We start from the raw sequence: 14,977 nt of genomic DNA, 5'->3' as shown, positions 1-14,977 counted from the left end.
GAGATCTGACTCTCAGTGACTTAGTCTGTAATATATGTATTCATTTATGTGTGTGTTCATAAATACGTGCATATTCAAATACTTACATTAAAATATTCCTAATTCACATATATTGTTCAGATAAGGCGGTGTTTCGGACTATGTCTTTTAGCTTCCCACTTAGGGCCAAGCAATGATTTTAAACAATTTAGGGGAGTAGACCAAGTGTTTGAGGGCACTTCAATCTAACTACTTCACCAAGAAGTAATAGGTAAGAGTTGGAAACAGTAGCATGACCCACGGCTGACTGGGAGGCAGACACAGGAACAGAGGAACAGGATAAAACTCCAGACGCCTATCAGTCAGAGATTCTAGTGAGCTGCAAGCACAGCTATGCACATGGAATGTGCTGGAAGCCTCTGGAAACCCCTAGTGCAAACACCAGCTCCGCTGTGGACAGAAAGGCCACAGCGGTTGCTCTCTGAGTTTTGTGGTCACTGCTTCCTTTTAGAGTAAATCCTTTCATCTTGGGAAATGTCCTGGCAGGAACCTCATAGTTACATATTATGTTCTGATGCATAAATGTTGGTGAGACCTCCGCCTGCAAATGGCTCATTTTTTCCTTGCTTTGAAGTTTCTGTGTGATAGAATTTTGGAAAGTATTTGAAGAGAAGACCAGAGACTACCTCTAAGTTCTGGTTTCTATTGTCCTCATGTATCTTGGAATACTGTGGTGGGAAATCTCAGGTTCTCTTTTCCATTAAAGTATGTCTTATAATAACACAGTTTCTAGGAAGTGAAGGTAGGCAAGTGACCCTTGTACATGGTTGTACCAACAACCAATATTTTCAATGTCCGACTTGCCTGTCACGTAGGTGTTTATGCTCACACATTGTCCTGTTTCTGTTTGTTTTTAAATCAATGACAAACTCACATTCTGAGAATCTACTGTGCTCAAGTCCTTACATACTTGATATTACCTGGATCTGTCCCATGGATCTACCGCAGGGACAATCAGGTACTCGGGGGCTCTGAGCAACATCTTCCTGTGGTGTTTGCATGGCTCTTAGTTCATTCCTTTTAAATTTTTATTTTATGTGTATAAGTGTTTAGCGTCCGTGTGTGTCTGGGTACCACTTTTGTTCTGGTGCTTGCACAGGCCAGAAGAAGGTGTCAGCTGCTCCTAGGACTGGAGGTTCACACAGTTATAAGCCGCTGTTGAAGGTGCTGGGAGTTGAACCTTGAGTCGTCTGGAAGGAAGCAAGTGCTCTTGACAGCTGAGTCCTCTCTTTGGCCCCTTTCTTGGCTCTTAGCAGTGACTTCAGTCCTGACATTCTTCCTCCCTCCTTGCCATGTCTCTCTCCATTTGCTTCCTGTGTCCAGTGGTACCTCCTAGAGACTGAGACCATAAGAAGACTTTATTTAAGGGAGGTCTACAAATTAGAAAATACTATAAGAAAGAAAGGCACAGGTTGGAGAGATGGCTCAGTGGTTAAGAGCACTGACTGCTCTTCCAGAGGTCCTGAGTTCAGTTCCCAGCAACCACATGGTGACTCACAACCATCTGTAATGGGATCCAATGCAATCTTCTAGTGTGTGTCTGAAGACAGCTGCAGTGTACTGATATAAATAAAAATAAATAAATCTTTAAAGAAAGAAAGAGAAAGAGAGAGAGACAGGAACAGGGAGAAAGAGAGAAAGAAAGAAAGAAAGAAAGAAAGAAAGAAAGAAAGAAAGAAAGGAGAGGTAGAGAGAGAAAGGGAGAAAGGAAGAAAGAAGGAAAGAAAGGTACACGCACCCTTGTGTGCATCCTCACTGCTTTTCCAGTGTCTCCGTCTGAAGAGCAGTCTAGTGGAGTCTGCTCTTTGCTGGGTACCATGCTTTTTCCCAGGAATGGACTGGGTTGTCTGCTAAGAAAGGGGCTCCAGAGAGATGTTTTCTTTGTCTCCTGAACAAATTTGCTTTCTTTTCCTTTCCTTTGTTGTTGTTGCTATCATTTTAAAGACAGGGTCTCACTGTGTAACCCTGCTTAGCCTAGAACTTACTATGTAGACGAGGCTGGCCTCATACTCACAGAGATTTTCCTGACCCTGACCCTGACCCTCTCCCTAGTGTTGGGATTAGAGGCAGACACCACATGCCTGCTCTCCTGAACAAATTTTCAAAACAACTTATTTGCTGATGACCTTCTGTTTTATCCCTGTGTGTGTGTGTGTGTGTGTGTGTGTGTGTGTGTGTGCGCGTGTGTGTAGTCATCCAGAGATAAATAGTATTAAAGAATCAACCTTCATGTATGAAAGTAGTGGGAAGTTGGTTTTCCCAGCCTTGTTCCTGCCTAGTTTTTATATTTACTACAAACAGGATAACAAAAGCCACTTACTAGTTCCTGACAGACATTTCTGGAGGAGGAGTCATTCTTTTAGGCAGGAATATCTCTACAAACAAGTCCCCCAGAGGAGCCAACATTCCCTGTGTGCATGCGAAAGGAAGGCAGTGCATGGAGACTTCTGTCTAACCTGCTGGTGCTCCCTTTGAATGGGGTCCTGAGAGCCTCTAATACAGCCCCTGGAAATGCCATCTTCTGGCATGCCTTTCCTCCTCCTGAGGGTAGACATGATGGTGGCTTATCCTAGCAGTGAAATTCTGTCAAGGTGATGGATTGCCACTTCTGATCATATTGATGTATATGGTTCCATCTTGCTGTCTGAGCCACTCTAAATCTATCGTTGACTGAACTAGCAAGTATCCATATAAGGTGCCATGCGGCAAGCATCTAAGGGCAGGGCCTCTCAGTCCTATAACAGCCTCTGCGAACCTAGGAGGCTGCCCCACTCCAGCCTCTAGGTGGGAGTACAGTTTGGCTGGTATTCGTTTCAGAGTGATATGCTGATTTTATGGGTATGCTGGGGCTAGAGAATGGATTCGGAGACTCTCTGGACAAGAACAGTAGCTAAGCAGTATTCTGCAGGCTCCCACAGCTTGTTCAGCGACTGCCACCACCTAGCTCCAACACACCCCTTAGGATCCTTCCATCTGGAGCTCTAAGTTCTGCACAGAACTCCCATGACCTGGGTGTCTCAGTCAGGGTTTCTATTCCTGCACAAATATTATGACCAAGAAGCAAGTTGGAGAGGAAAAGATTTATTCAGCTTATACTTCCACATTGCTTTTCATCACCAAAGGAACTCAGGACTGAAACTCAAGCAGGTCAGGAAACAAGAGCTGATGCAGAGGCCATGGAGGGGTGTTCCTTACTGACTTGCTTCCCCTGGCTTGTTCAGCTTGCTTTCTTATAGATGCCAGGACTACCAGCCCAGGGATGACACCACCCACAAGGGGGTCCTCCCACCCTTGATCACTAATTGAGAAAATGCCTTACAGCTGGATCTCATGGAGGCATTTCTTCAAGGGAGGTTCCTTTCTCTGTAATAACTCCAGCTTGTGTCAGGTTGACACACAAAATCAGCCAATACACTGGACAAGTACATTCAGCCTCTGTAACTCCTGGCACTCTGTAAGATCAGAATATGGATAATTGTCAGAAACAAGGCCCAGACAAGGAGAGGCCCCTGAAGTGCTGTGCAAGTCCATCCAGCATGTGTCACTGGAGGGGCTGCAAAGACTCGTCGTCTCCCATTCTCAATCCACTTCCAAGAACCTTTCCCTTAGACTGCCCACAGATTACAAGTTCTACTGCAGGGCTTCCTCCTCCGACAGGAAGTACAGTCTCCTGCCGTCCACATAAATCATACTGTAGTTTCACATTCTCTCATCCATTAACCCATCAGATCCCCTATCTATGAAGCAAATATAATAATAGTTCCTATCTTGTAGTGTACAGAAGGTGAGTTAATGTATGTAGATTGTGTAAATAGTACCCGCATATCAGTGTATGCAATTATCATTGGCTTTGGAATCTGTAGTCTTATTCATGACTACGGTATAGACAATGAGCTGGCCTTTGGAAATACAGAGATGGGGACCACAAAGACCTTGCAGCTCAGTCCACTTCTAGTTACCTGAAAGTTAAATTCTAAATGGAGAAGTCAGGCCAGGAAGTGTGATTCAGGCCTAGCAGGCAGACCTTTGAGAGCCACATGAAGGATGAAAAAGCACATTTTAGATAGGTAAAGGCTAAAGGTGAGGGGTGGGGGTGGCAGAGGGAGGTGACACAAAAAGAATGGGTCCCGTAGCAGCCTCTGTCTGCTTGGTATCTCAGGAGTCATTGGCTTGAAAGAGAAGGGGTAACTCACTCTACCTGTCACATGACATTTACAGGATTCTGCCAGCTACGGCAATGAAAGAAAACTGTATTTACAGTCACCGCAGCAGGAAGCAGCAAATGCATTCGTGGTAGTTGCAAACATAATGATATTTATGTATGGATTTAGTAAGACTGCAACTCACTGAGAAGTCAGATCTGACTGCTCTTCTTTCAGGAGGCTGGTGGGAACTCTAAGGGGCCAATGATCCTCCATGTTGGGCAGAAGTAGAGTATTGTAAATACAGTCTGGTCCCTGTTCTCCTGGAACGCTGTTCCTTTTTTTATGAATGGGACAGGATAGAGCAAAGATTTCTGGGAGCAAAACAAGAAGTGGGATTCTCCTGCCCTGTATGGAGCAGTTGTTTAAAATTCTTGGAGGTCGGCCTAGGCTTCCAAACAAAGATGCCATTCAGAATTAAAGCCTGGGAGTTTCTTGATGAAGATCTTGATCGGGATGAAGGTAACATGAGCTTGGGGTTCAGCTTGTGTGGTGGTATGGTGGGTGCTGATGGGTTTCAGTCTGTGGCTAAACTCACAATTCCTTCTCATCTCTGAGAGTGACCCCAGCAAATGACAAACTCTTAACTATGCTTTTGCTAATAATGATTCATTGAAAGCTAGTTAACAAAGTAAGGTAAGGAGTGGCTAACTGTGCAAAGAGACAGCAGAACTCATTCCACATGAGTGGCTCAACATGTAGAAGGGACATTTGGACGACTTCTGAAATAATGTGCTACTGACTGAATTTCAACTAAGAAACGAGAAACTGCTCAAACACTGTGCTTATAGCAATGACATGTTTATCTCCAAGCCCTCTTGCTAGCTAATGAATGCATCTTATTTTTTGTTTGTTTTTTTTTTTTTCTGGTTTGAAAGGACACAGAAAAATTCTCTCCCATGCTTCAGCTGAGCTTCTTATCTGCTGGGCTTTATCAGCAAATGTTTTCCAAGCGGTTGTGGATGTGCTAAGCTCTTGCCTAGGCCTGATCCAGGGTGCCCTGGTTTCCATCATCTGTTGGTTTTGTCCTTTAAGGTTTGAAACTTGAGTCAAGTTTGTTGTTCGTTTCTTGGAATAGAGGGAGCTGAGGCATCACCATGGGATAGGCAGGCCTTGTGGAAGCTAAGCCTCGGTATTTACTGCCCAGAAGAGGTTGTTCGACTCTCCCTGACTTTAAATACTTTAAAGAACAATATCTCTTGCCTCTAAAATAATACAAGTACTAAGTTGAGATAATGTGATTACTTCCTGTTGGTTTGTGTGAAGATATTCAATTTGTAGTAAAGAAATCCATAGTTACCAACTATTCATATTGTGCTTTGATTAGAAGGCAGGCGAGGGAGATTGAAAGAGAACTCGCTGGTTAGACGTGTGTGAACTCAGGAGGGGCAGCTCTTACAAGAGGTGAGAGCAGAGGGATGCAGACTGATTTCTTTGAACTCATCACCTCTCAAAGAGTTAATATTGGCTGTTGACCAGTTATGCTAATGACTTAGAGAAACATTGTATCTCTAAATACAATGTTCTTCCATTCAATGTCCAGTATTCAGTGTTTCTAAGACACATTATAGAAGGCAGAATAATGGCTCATTGCTGAGGCAAATGTCCAGGTCTGCATAACGTGTGAATATCTTCTTTATATGGGAAAAGGGACTTTCCCTGGATTATATTTGGCAAATCCTTATTTGCCATAATGAACCTTTAATAGTGGAAGAAAAGAGTCAGGACAAGATAAGAAAGAGGAAAGATTCAGTATTCTAAAGGAACTCAGCCTGGCCATGAAGGCAAAGGAAAGTGGCCATGAGCCAAAGAATGCTGGCAGCCTCGGTAGCCTGTGTAAGGCCCTCAGCCAGTAACTGACAGGGACCTGGGAACCTGGGCCTGACAACTGCAGGGATCTGAACCTGCCAACCACTTGTGTGAGCAAGGACATTCATTGTCCTCCAGAACATGATCCACAGAAGTAAGGCAAAGCCTTAATTTCATTCATTCACTTTTCAAATGTTCATGAAGGAAGGTTCCGAGCCAAGGGCATGAGCAACACCCACTTTGAGCTCTCAAAGTATTTATAGAAAGATAATGGGAGAACCGGGAAAAGGGTTCAGACTCTCAAAACAGCGTGTTCTTCCTTAATTCTCTGAACTACTCAACCTCTCCTCTTGCCTACTATTTCAAAACAGTTAGTCACAGTGGAGGTGTGTAATGTTTTGCCAACTCATTGGCATGGATCTAGTGCAAGCAAACTAGAGAAAGACACTGTTTTCCCAGTCTTGGTCTCTGTGTAGAGAGAGCTCATGGCTCTGATTCCCTTCCTGTGGGGCTTTAGCCATTTTATAAGCAGCCCCCCACCCCCCCACCCCCCCGCTTCAGACTGCTGCTCCCTAGTGACACAGTGACATTGTTTTCCCTCAGAGGTGTGCCTCAGAATCTTCTGGAAGGCTTATTTAAACCCAGAACCCTGGACCAACATCAGAAGGTCTGATTTAGTCGATGTGGGTTGGGGTCTGAGAGGGCATGTTTTACAAGATCCCAGATAATGCCTGCAGTCCACAGCACGCACTCTGAATGTATTTGGCATATTATTCCTGAGTTATCAGTAAATAAGGCTGATGGAGCCATGGTGGTTAGGAGACAGATCTCAGAAAAATATGTCACATACTTAAGTCATTGGTATTGTACTTTTGGATGCCTAAGTCCCGAGAGTCCTTTCCTCAGATCCTGTCTACACTTTTTAAAAATATTTTATTTGTTTACTCCTTTTTTAATGTATGTGTTTATGAGTGCCTTCAAGAAGTATGTGCACCAAGTACATTCAGGAGCCCATGGAGGTCTGGAGAGGACATCACATTGCCTGGAACTAAAGTTACAAGTAATTACAAACTGTCATGTGGGTTCTGGAAATTATTTTTATTTATTTATTTATTTATTTATTTATTTATTTATTTATTTATTTATTGGTTTTTTTGAGACAGGGTTTCTCTGTGTATCCCTGGCTGTCCTGGAATTCACTCTGTAGACCAGGCTGGCCTCAAACTCAGAAATTCACCTGCCTCTGTCTCCCAAGTACTGGAATTAAAGGCATAAGCCACTACTGCCTGGCTTGGGTTCTGGAAATTCTTAACTGCTGAACCATCTCTCTAACCATTGCCACCTATGCCCTCCCCCCAATGTCTTCCTTACATTCCTAATGACAACCTTGAATGCTTTACAAACTCAGGTCACTGAGAAAGATAAGATATATGGGGACTGAAGAGATGGATCCATGATTAAGAGCATTGGCTTCTCTTCCAGAGGACCTGAGCTGGATTCCTAGCACCTACTTGGTGGCTCATAAGCCACCTGTGACTCAGGTTCTAGGGGAAATCAACACTTTATTTAGGCCTCCTAGGCAGACACATGGTGCACAGGCAAGATACCTATACACATTAAAGTAAGTTTAAGAAAGAAGGAGAGAGAGAGATACAGAGACACAGACAGACAGACAGACAGACAGACAGACAGACAGACAGACAGAAAGACTGGCTATTGGGGCATGAGTGGTGCTTCCTCAGCCTCTAGGTCCAGACAGAGTGGCCTGATGGCTTTGCCACAGTGTCCTCATAGCCAAAGCACATTTTCAAAGCCCTGAAATCTCTCCTTATGCAATTTGGCAGGAGCGCAGAGCATGTGTCCAGCTGAGGGACAAGCAAGGGGATTACCCAATATGCTCTAGGGACACTGGGAACCTCACATGATATTGCGGCCTCTCCCAACGCCCGGCCTCTGTTAATCTCCCTCCACCAAATTCTGTTGTCCTTTATTTCCCAGCTGCCAACCTGCTGAGGATGTAAGGTCACAAAACATTCTGGGATTTATTAACAGACAGCTACTAAAGGCTCAGTGCCCAGTCTCCAGGCACTGTCCTTCCAAAGATCTGATTTGAGTGACAAAAGCCAGGATTCCAGACAAGTAACCTTGAACTCCCACGCTGAGTCCTTGTGAATGTTTCATCTGTGTAATTGACTATATTGGCTTAATTTCTTGTTTTTAAGATTCGGAGAGGTAGGGGCTGGAGAGATGGCTGAGTGGTTAAGAGCACTGACTGTTCTTCCAGAGGTCCTGAGTTCAATTCCCAGCAACCACATGGTGGCTCACAGCTATCTATAATATGATCTGATGCCCTCTTCTGGTGTGTCTGAGGACAGCTACAGTGCACTCATATATACAAAATAAATAAATAAATCTTAATTTAAAAAAAAAAAAAAGATTCGGAGAGGTAAAATGGAATTTCGTCTATTGTTTGGAAAACTCCAGCTGAAATTCCAACATGTTCTTCCTCAGCTGTCAGAAAGAGCTAAGGGTTCAAAGTGAAGACCCTGGCAAAGCACACCTTGCTGGGTTAAGAGGAAAACCATCCACTGGTTGTAGAGGTCAGCGTTTGCATAGGTGCTCTCCCTAGACCAAAGAGAGACCTTGTCTCAAAATGGAAAGCAAGACTGATACCTGAGGCTGTCTTCAGACTCGCCTACATGTGCCTTGGCATACATGCATGTGTACATGAGCACGCATGCACACACTAAAATCAGATTAAAAAGTAAGGCCAGGTGTCGTGATGTGCGCTTCTAATCCTACCACTGGAGAGGAGGAGATCAATGGATTCCCAGAGCACGCTGGCCAGCTAGCCTACTTCAATTGTCAAGCTCCGGGACAGATCGGAGAGCCTGTATCAAAGAACAAGATGGACACTTTGTGATGAATGAAACCTGAGGTTGATCTCTGGTCTACATACACATGTGCAGACATATGTATACACACACACACACACACACACACACACATGCGTACACACACACATGCGTACACACACCTGCACACATGCAGGCACACACATGCATTCACACATACACATTAAATAAAAATAAATACATTATAACAAAAATGCACATGAAAACAAAAGCAAACAACCCACCTGGCGCTGTGATATGTGCAAGGCAGGTATAGTGATAAATACAAGCTCTGGTCTTAACACGCCACTGCTAATTGTCTTGATTTATGTCCAACGCTTTGGACATAAACACTTGAGGTCTAGTGAGGGTCTTGTAAGGTCAGATGAATGGATTTTGTGCTTAAATGGTGTCTTAGGGTTTCTATTGCTGCCATGAAGCACCATGACCAAAACACAAACTGGGCAGCAAAGGGTTTGTTTGGCTTAAACTTCTATGTGGCTGTTCATCTTTGAAGGAGGTCAGGACAGGAACTCAAACAAGGCAGGAACCTAGAGGCAGGAGCTGATACAGAGGCCATGGAGGAGGACTGCATATTGACTTGCTTTCTTTCTTTCTTTTTTTTTTTTTAAGATTTATTTATTTTATGCAAGTACACTATAGCTGTTTTCAGACACCTAGAAGAGAACATCAGATCTCATTGCAGATGGTTGTGGGCCACCATGTGGTTGCTAGGATTTGAACTCAGGACCTTCGGAAGAGTAGTCAGTGTTCTCAACCACTGAGCCATCTCTCCAGCCCAGCCTTCTTTCTTATAGAACCCAGGACCACCACCAGCCCACAGATGATTTCACATAGGCTGGGACTTCCCTCATCAATCACTTATTAAGCAAATGCCTTAGAGTTGAAAAATGGAGGCATTTTCTCAACTGAGGTTCCTTCCTTTTAGATAACTCTAGCTTGTGTCCAGTTGACATGAGACTAGCCAGCCCAAATGGTATCTTAGTTGCTGTTCTATTGCTGTAATGAAACATCCTGGCCAAGGCAATTTACAAAGGGAAGCATTTAATTGGGGGCTTGCTTACGGTTTTAGAGGGCTAGCCCCATGATCATCATCATAAGGAGCGTGGTGGCAGGGGGGCCAGCATGGCACTGGAGCAGAAACTGAGAGTGGACATCCTGATTTACAGGCAAGAAGAAAGTGAACGAGCAAGACTGGGGTCTGGTATGGACTTTTGAAATCTCAAAGCCCACTCCCAGTTATACATCCTTCTCCAACAAGGACACACCTCCTATTCTTCCTAAACAGTTTAACTAGGGACCAAGAATTCAAACATATGAGCCAATGTAGCCATTAGCGTTCAAACCACCAAAAATGGGTGGACTTAATGATTATGAGTCAAATATGTATGGAAAGTCTGTAAGTTGGGAGCTAGGTTGGAATCAAGACATGAATTCTGTAGTCTTAAGGCAGAATTTCTTTGCTTTTAATACCTGTAACCCATTAAATAGACCTACCCACACCATCAAGGGTAACTTTTGTTTAGTCAGATGACTGTAAATGTTAACTAGTGTGACGGTTGACTTTATGAACTTGACACAATGTAGAATCTTCTGGAAAAAGAGTCTCAGTTAGAGACTGTCTAGATTAGGTTGACCTGTGGGCAATGCCTGTGAAGGATTTCCTTACTTGGGTTACTTGAGGTAAGGAGAGCTACCCTGAATTTGGACAGCACCATTTCATGTGCTGGCCCAGGACTGAAGAAAAAGCAGAAAGATAGCTTGGGGGTGGGGCTGGGGGTGGGGATGCTGCATGGAGGTTTAGAGCAGTTCTCTCAAGTTCCTGACTGTGACTTCTCCACAATGGTGGACTTGTAACCTGGAACTGTAAGCTAAAATAAGCCCTTTCTCCCTTAAACTGCTTTGGTTAGTGTATTTTGTTTTGTGTTTTTTTGTTTTGTTTTCGTTGAGACAGGGTGTCCCTGAGTATATCTGGCTGGCCTGGAACTCCCTCTGTACATCAAACTGACCTTAGACTCACAGTGATCCCCCTGCCTGTGCTTCCCAAATACTAGGATTAAAGGAATTCACCACCTCTGATGGCTATTCCTGGTTGTCAAGTTGATTACATCCGGAATGAACTGCATTCCAGAAGTGGATCTGTGATCCAGATTTCGAGGCTGGAAGACAGGTTTCTGACCCAGATCTTGACATGGAGATCTTGAGGCATGGTGGCCATGAAAATCTCAGGCCTAGGCAAGGTAGTACATGCCTTTAATTCCAGGAGACCGAGGCAAGCAGATCTCTGAGTTCAAGGTCAGCCTGGGTCAAAGCAAGTTTTAGATCTAGGAATGGTGGCACACACTTTAAGCCACACCTTCTGCTGGAGACCTACATAAGGACATAAGGAGGATTCACTCTTCTTCACCTGCTTGCACTTACTTGCCAGCACACCTGTTGGAACCTACTTCTACAGAAGACCAGCTGAAACAACTAGCCTCGTGGAACTGAGCAACTACTAAATTCTTGGACTTCCCATTCACAGCTGCCCATTGTTGGGTTAGTTGGACTACAGGCTGTCAGTCATTACAATAAACTACCTTAATATAGAGAGACATTGCATAAGTTTTGTGACTCTAGAGAACCCTGGCTAAGACACCACCATACCCTGATTATTAAAGTATTTTATCATAGCAACAGGAAACAAAACAAAGACATGATAGCTACAAAATATTTTCACAACAACACTTAGATTGCTGCTCAATTAAAAAAAATAACTATGCATTATAACAAAGCCAAGATGACGTGTGAAACTATCAGTACACTTTTGCTAAATACAACATAATAAACCTGAATGGGATAGATGGAAAAAACGATGAAATAGTCACTTCTTGATAGTTTTCCCTACTGCAATGAAACACTTGAGTCCAGGAGCTTAGAGAAGGGAGGTTTACTTTAATGGTCTCAGGAGCTTCAGTTCACAGTCATAAGTCTGTCATCTCTGGGTCTATGGAAGAACCTCACGATGAGGAATGTGGCACAGTCAAGCTGCTCATTACATGGTAGTGGGAATCAGAGAGAAACACAAAGGAACTAGGGCCTCAACATCCATTTGGAGGACAAACTGCAGAGACCTAGCTTCCTTTTAGTCCCCACCCACCTCTTAAAGGTTCCACACCTTCCTAAGAGCACCCCTGTCTAAACATCAAGCCTTTAACACAGAGGGTTTTAGGTAACACTAGTTAATATTCAGGGTATAAGTCACAGCCATGTCTAGTGATAGTGGTTGGTATTTTTAAAGGCAACTTAGGAATGAACTGTTCAGTCACTAATATTACCAGCAGCAGCATATTCATTAGTGTAGTTCAGTGAAGACTGTTAAGAGGTTGTGGTGGTTTGAATATGCTTGGTCCATGGGAAGTGCTACTATTGGGAGGTGTGGCCTTGTTAGAGGAAGTGTGTCACTGCCAGGGTGGGCTTTGAGACCTTCCTCCTAGCTGCCTGAGGATGCCAGTCTTCTGACTGCCTTTGGGACTCTTGGCTCCTTCTCCAGCACTGTGTCTACCTGGACGCTGCCATGATCATAATGGACTGAACCTCTGAATGTGTAAGCCAGCCCCAATTAAATGTTGTCTTTATAAGACTTGTGTTGGTCATGGTGTCTGTTCACAGTAATGAAACCCTAAGACAGAGGCACAAACCATACTGCTAGCAATAAAATTACATACCAGTTGGCAAAATACTACACACAGAGAGACATTAAGCAAATGTCACCGATTGAGTTACTATCGTATTAACTTTGGAAGCAATCTCAGCAGTCATTAGTTCAGCGGGATCTAAAGGAAATGCCTGCTGAAGATATTAACAGATGTTATTAAGAAGAAAAGAAACCAGTATCTGTTCTACATGAAACAGAGCCATAATCAATTCAGTTCCCTGACCCTCAATAGCTAACTCCTGTTATGCTCATCTTTTGTTAATTTACTTTATTGAGAATTTCATACATCCTTAGGATGTGTTTTGATCAAATTTACTCAGTTCCTCTCCTCCAATTCCTCCCTTATGCCCCACAACACTTTTCTCTCCCAACTTCATCTTCATGCCCATGCTTTCTCTTAACTTCCTGAACCTCTCTCTCTCTGTCTCTCTCTCTGTGTCTCTCTCTGTCTCTTTCTGTCTCTCTCTCTGTGTCTCTCTCTGTCTCTGTCTCTCTGTCTCTGTCTCTCTCTCTCTCTCTGTCTCTCTCTCTCTCTCTCTATGTGTATGCATATGTGTGTCTTTCTCTCAAATACTGGCTGAGTTCACTTATTGCTGCCTGCATGTTCACAGGTGTTGGACCATCTACAGGAGCATAGGTGGCTGTTTCAGTTAGGGTTCCATTGTTGTGAAGAGATGCCATGACCAAGGCAATTCTTATAAAGGATAACATTTAGTTGGGGCTATCATACCAGTACTGAGGTTCAGTCCATTGTCATCAAGACAGGAAACATGGCAGCGTCCAGGCAAGCATGGTGTTAGAGGAGGAGAGAGTGCTACACCTTGTTCCAAAGGCAAACAGAAGACTGACTTCCAGAGACTAGAGGAAGGTCTCAAAGGCCACCTCTGCAGTGACACATTTCTTCCAACAAGGCCACACCTCCTAATCATGCCACTCCCTGTGGCCAAGCATTTAAACACATGAATCTATAAAGGCCATTCCTTTTTAAACCATCACACTATGATTGATAAATATCTGAAAATAAGAACAGAAATATGTTAATAATGTTTAATCTAATGTAATTAACTGAAATGCAAATGTGTCATTTCTGAGTTGAGATGGGTCTCCTCTCCCATGCTGTAAGATTGATGATAGGCTAACTCATCTGTTTAGTTGGGTTGCTAATTAAAATATATACATATGGATATACACACTCTTTTAACATATCACCTTGGCATCATTCCTTTTATAGAGCCTGTAACAAGTCTTGAGCATGTTGCAGAAGCTTCCTGTGAACCCCCAGAAGCAACATCATAATGATATTATTATATAGTATTTGAAGCCTAGAGTTGAAAAAAGAAGTGTCAAAAATAATTGAAAAAGCTATTTACTAATGATGATATTTAAATATAAAGCATTTATGTGTAGAGACACAAAAGCAACACAAGCCCCAACTATAATAAATAATGAGAACTACTACTTAAGTCCAGTAAAAAATAATTTACAGAGTTTGAGCCTCTCAGAATTAAAATATTTTGCTCAAGAAAGAATGAAGAAATGAAGACAAAAACAGCGCAAGAGCCTCTGCAACCTTCAGAGTGATGATTCCCAGGGAACAAGAAGTTCAGCTCAACGCAACTCAGGAGCCGTGTTGGCTCCAACTTCTGGGGCCTGACTCTGAGTGGTTTATTTTAGGCAGGTTTAAGTACAGTATAATTTGCTAAAAACTATTCTGGTAACAACCCAATCCTGTTTGCACAACAAAGCATACATAAATCTCCTTGAGGAACCAAGGAAGCTAAATACGGCTCAGACGTGACTATATAAAACTCTGTAAAGTCCATAAAGATGGCTTCTATAGATGGATGGAGAAAAACAAATGTACCATAAGGGGCTAGGTCCAGTGCCAGAAAAGTCTCTAGGCATGTAGCATAGGAATCAGTGTGCTCCAGCCTTCTGGAAGATAACAGGTACAGGCATCGCTTTCCTTGAAGGAACAACAACCCTGTGTGCTTATCATGCCAGGTTCTTCCAGGGCTTATCTAGGAACACAGTGACCTCTGTGTCCCCTACACCCACAAAGACCTGGAAGCCTCTCCAGACACTAGCTCTTGGAGGCAAACGTGGTGGAGGACATAGATTACATGTCTGCAATCCTGGCACTTGAGAGGCTGAGGCAGGAGGATTACAGCAAGTTTGAAGCCAACCTAGGTTATTTAACAAGTATCAGGCCAGTGAGAGCTGTCCAGAATGGGCCTTGTCTCAGAGATCAAAAAGGAAGAAAAGAAAATGTGTTCTATAAAAGTCTCCAGAGACGACTTGTTTTTTGTTTTTGT

This window comes from Mastomys coucha, unplaced genomic scaffold, assembly GCF_008632895.1.
Source record: "Mastomys coucha isolate ucsf_1 unplaced genomic scaffold, UCSF_Mcou_1 pScaffold13, whole genome shotgun sequence".
NCBI lineage: Eukaryota > Metazoa > Chordata > Mammalia > Rodentia > Muridae > Mastomys > Mastomys coucha.
Note: the sequence above shows the minus strand (reverse complement) of the source record.